This window comes from Grammomys surdaster, unplaced genomic scaffold, assembly GCF_004785775.1.
Source record: "Grammomys surdaster isolate TR1022 unplaced genomic scaffold, NIH_TR_1.0 676, whole genome shotgun sequence".
Classification (NCBI taxonomy): Eukaryota; Metazoa; Chordata; class Mammalia; order Rodentia; family Muridae; genus Grammomys; species Grammomys surdaster.
The window spans coordinates 128,431-133,765 of NW_021605095.1; the positions used below are offsets into that span (position 1 = coordinate 128,431).

The 5,335-nt window shown below is 38.6% G+C and overlaps 1 pseudogene; it reads right to left on the bottom strand.

Annotated features, from left to right (window-relative positions):
• Positions 1-2,553: 2,553 nt before the first annotated feature.
• Positions 2,554-5,335, bottom strand: part of LOC114633457 — a 13,780-nt pseudogene continuing 10,998 nt past the window's right edge.

Below are 5,335 nucleotides of genomic sequence, written 5' to 3' on the forward strand. Positions count from 1 at the left end.
AACACACACACACACACACACACACACAGAGCTGAACTGGATCTTCTAAGATGCCCCTTTTCCATGAGAATCAGAAAATGCCTTATCAGGGAACAAATATAGGAGAAAGGATAAGAGATGAACTACTTCTTTGCTGGTGTAAACAGGACCAAACATCAACTGTCTGCATTGGTATCTGTTAGTCTTTATCCTGGTTTTGACGTCATCACAATACATGTACTTTTCCAGCTTTTGTATGCTGTAAAATGCTGAGAGCCAGCCCAGGTTTGGTGGGAGGAGAAGGTGATCTTCTTCCTTCTCCTCTTTGTCTATTCTTCTTGAGGCAGCCAAGGGGGGTGGGAATTGGAAAAGCATTGGTGGGGCTAAGACTTGGTATTACGAGATTTGGGGTAAGACTTTGGTCTTACGAAAGAAATACTTAAGGTTGCTGTATAATAAGGTTTACTTCTCTATGTTACTAAAGTTTACTTACTAGGCCTCTGTAGCTGACCTGCTATCTGTTTGATCCTCTGAGGCCAGAAACTGCAGTTTCTGGGGATACTTAGCATCTCAGCCCAAGGACATCAGAGGATTAGGCAAATAACCTTAGTACTCTCTCTGCAGGCACTGCCAGGCTCTAACTTAGGTCTGTTAGTTTAAGGTCTCAAGAAGAAAAGACACTTAGAAAAGTTATTATAGGTTATTGCTAAATGTAAAAAGCTTCCTATGAAAGCTATCTAAGAGAAAAGGTGGAAAGGCCCTAGTGGGGAAAGAGAAAGACTTCTAACAGAGGAAACATTCTAAGTGGGGAAATTCTAAGCAAGGAAAAAAGAAGGGGGAGAGCAGACGGCTCCTAACGAATGAAGTTCTGTCTTTGTCTTCAGTACTTATACCTCATTCCAAGTACATGATCACATGTTACAAAGTTCATCACAAGTTTGCACCAAAATTCAAATCATAGATTATTTATTTATTTATTTATTTATTTATTTTGGTTTTTTGAGACAGGGTTTCTCTGTATAGCCCTAGCTGTCCTGGAACTAACTCTGTAGACCAGGCTGGCCTCGAATGCAGAAATCTGCCTGACTCTGCCTCCCAAGTGCTGGGATTAAAGGCATGTGCCGCCACCACCACCTGGCAACTCAAATCATAAAATTGAAATAGAAGTTTACAACAGATAATGTTTACATGCATATCCATTAGGAGTAATTATCTGACTAAACATCCGTCACCTGTCTAGCTCCACAGGTTCACCGAAGGTTTAAAACTATAACTAAAAAATTAGTGAAGATTTGTATAGATAAATACAGGCAATATTTTCTCTTCTGTCCTAGCACCTATAATAAATCATGCATTCCCTTTTAGTGACCTTTGAATAATTGTTTTACAACCAACCTTGGAATGTGCTCTGAGCAGGAGAGAGTTTGGTTACTACCTAAGGGCAAAATAACTGATGACATTCGGGAGACTGGCAGAGTTTTCATTGTAGTTTTGAATATCAGAAAGGGACTTAATAGCAGTCCCACTATAAAAGAGCTTAATAATCATTGATATTATTTTAGAAATTCTTATAGGATCATCATAAAGACTTAAGAAGTCATCTCTTTGTCTATATAGCATCACTATAAGACAGTACATCTTCGAGGGTCTGCAGAGAACCAAAGGGGTGCTCCAAAGGTGTGTGCTATTGCTTAGTGGTTGTTATGTATGCTTAATAATAATAATAATAGGAAAAGCATATTAATAGCAGGATCTTTCCTAAAATACGTCCTTCACAGCCTTGCTGAATGGGGCACACCTGTCACAGATTATATAATAATCTGAGGCAAGCATTTCGGGATGATCAACTGCTAATTATTAGCTTGTCCCATTATGGCTCCTGGCAGTAAAATACCCTCCCCCATATACATAATCTTCATTAAGATACTATGTCTATTAAAATACTTAAAATACCTATAATATCTTAAAAATATATTAAATTATATGATAAGATATATATATATATAATATATATATGATATTTATATATATGATTCTAAGTTGAGACAATCTTCTAAATTTTAATAGGTATCTCTATTTCTTCAACTGCTTCTACTCCTTCATGCACCAGTTCCTTGGTGACAATGGTCAGAACTGGAGCATGAGGAAGAGAAGCAGTTCAAGGAATAGACATGCCTATTGAAATTTAGAGGACTGTCTCGACTAAGAATCAAATATACATTTCTTATTATATATTTTAGATACTTTTAAGATTTTTTTGGTATTTTAAGAAGTATTTTAATAAACATAGTATTTTAATGAAGATTATATGTATGGGGGACGGTATTTTACAGCATACAAAAGCAAGACAAGGGCATGTATTGTGATGTCATCAAAACCAGGATAAAGACTAGCATGACTAAGATTCTCTACCCTAGGGTTTGTCCCCAAAACAAAACTCCTGGTCCACGAAGCTCAACACCTATGTAAATAAGAAACTGTACAAAGAGAAGAATCCACCATCCCCTTTGCAAGGGCTGTTTCCTATGCAGCAGTTCTGAAGGCACCCACCACAGCCACAAACTTTGACAAAACTCAATGTACAGTAATTGGTGGGACTGCTGGTCCAAGTTCCAGAAAACATGCAGTGACAGTTCTCAGACTGAAACATGAGCTGGGCAGCAACAGAGGAAAGACTTGAGGCCAAAAGAGGCACTTCTTCCAAAACTGATCCAAACCAAAATGATCATCCTCAAACTGAACTGGTCCTTCTCGGCCCCTCTGTCTATGGTCTGTACCAGAAAACTCCTGATCAGGAACAAATCTGGGAGAAAAGGAGAAGAGGTCATGAACTACTTGTGTTTTTACTGGCATAAACAGGACCAACCATCAACTGTCTGCTTTGCTACCTTTTGGTCATTATCCTGGTTTTGAGGTCATCACCATAAATGACCTTGTCCAGATTTTTACTGAGCCTGTAGATACTTTGAGCCGTATTTTTGCCAGCCCTCCAAGCTTGATCATAAACATTGTAAATTTCACCTTCTCCACCTGCAAATCCACTGCCCATACCCTGTAGAAAAATGAATGACATCAAATATAAAGGTATACTTATTTAATGCTGAATCTGACTACTGAGCAATGAATAGTTCTGTGTTTACAGCTAATTTAAAACTGCAACATTCATATAAAATAACAAGTATAAACTTCTCCACACACATTTGTATTCTTACTTAGAGACTAAGATTAAATCAAGGCATTCTTTAGATTTAGGTGGCTGTAGCATCACACATCTTTAATCCCAGTACTAATGAGGCAGCAAGTGAAACTCTGCCAGTCTCAAGTCAGCCTGGTCTAAATAGCCCTTTCTAAGGCAGCCAGAGCCATTTAATAACCCTGTCTCAAACAACACCACCAACCAAGTTTTGACTAACCAAACAATAAAGGACACATGGCTGGATGTGGGGATGCATAGCTTTAATCTCTACACTTAGGAGCAGAGGAGCAGATCTGGTTTACAAAGGCAAGCCTGGTTTACATAGTAAATTCCTGGACAGCCAGGGATACAGAGAACCTACCTTCAAAAACCCAAACTAAACAAACAAAATCCCCAAAGAAGACAAAGAAGGTACAAAGTTGGGTTTGTTGGGAAAGGTGGGGTGGATCTGGGAGGAGGTAGAGGAGAGCGAATACGGTCAAAGGCAATTGTATGAAATTCTCAAAAAAACCTGAATCCCCACGCCCTCAAAAAAAAAAAAAACAGAAGTGTATGCTTTTAAAACAAACCCCTACCTTCCAACTTGCTTTTCAGTTATGGTGTTTTGTCACAGCAGTAGAAACCATAAGAAACCTACACACAAGATAAAGTTGTTTTCTAGATCCACATACCTTGGATTGGATGAGGAGCCTTTGATCATACTGAACTTCATTGGAAGTTCGAGGATTGGGCACATCAAGAGCAATGACTTCACAGATATCTCGATTTTCATTTCTCTGTAATTTTGACCTATTTGAAATACATAATTATTAATACATTTTCACAGACAAGATGAATATATGCAATATAAATATACCCACTCTCAGAAGCAAAGGAAATGAATGTGGTATATCTCATGAACATATATGTTCTGATGATGCACAATCACACTAGCAGCCCTGAGAACACTTCAGATGCATGCCGAGAAAAGAGAACTATCACCAACTCACAAGATGCTCAAGTCTTAAACTATTTCTGAAGACAATTTTATTTTCATCCAATTACAAGTTCACAGCCACTTTACTGGTTTTAAGGGCCCAATTTCTGTACAGATCTACTGTCACTTTACAATGTGGCAAGTCCCCAACTCACTGATCACCTTGATATTTCTTTCATTTCTCTCTTCTGCATGGGTTCAGTTTTTGCAAAGAGGAGAAATATGCCAATTAAACAAGGAACCACCTAGGCAGAGTCAAGTTAAGATTTAAGCTTGAAACTGGATTGGATCAGGTGTTAGGATCACCAGAGGATGTAAAATTGCTCATATGGTAAGAGAGTGTTTCTTATTTGCATTTATCCCAAACCCCAAATCCCACCTCTGGAGCACAGCATTTTCTGGAGTTAGAAGCAACCTCAGTCCTCAGACACTTGTGAATCACAAACTTTGCCGATGCCTAGTTCCTATGAATCTATTGGGTTTGTTTTACACCACTTCATTTTCCCATTATACAAATCCCTGTTCTGAATGTTAAATAAACTACTCACAGGAGTCAAAAATCTCCCTTCAAAACTTACTCTTCTTCCCACTGTACGTGGCACAGCACAAGACCTAGAAAGGATGTTTCTAGGGCTATGGTGCCTGGCTTTCCATCTACACACAGGCATGCAAGCAGCTTCTTCCACCACTTGGGAATCAATAAAAAAGCAGACACCTGAACAATTTTATCCTTCCCTTCAGTACAGACATAAACTATGTTTCCCTTTCCTATGCCTGACATTCTCAAGATTAACTACTAGTTCTACAAGGTGAAGAACGAACAGGGAACCTTCTAGGGAGCTTCAATTCTGTTACGATAAACCTCAGTGAGGCAAAGTTTGTTCTCATTTTATTACCAAGCTAAAGAACTGCTCTTTTTCCTGACTCATGTTTTTGCAGGTAACAACCCACCTCTTTTCAGGAGCTGCCCTGGAAAGGTTCCAGTCCTGCTGCCTCTCTTTGTGCCTGTCAAGACGGATTTCATCTCTTTGATGGGCCTCTCCATCCTCTGTTGACACAGTTAAAAATTAGTTTGTCACTACTCATATTTTGGACAAGAGACTCTTCAAACTTAGAAAATACCATGTTTTTCTTTTCCTTTCTTTCTTTCTTTCTTTCTTTCTTTCTTTCTTTCTTTCTTTCTT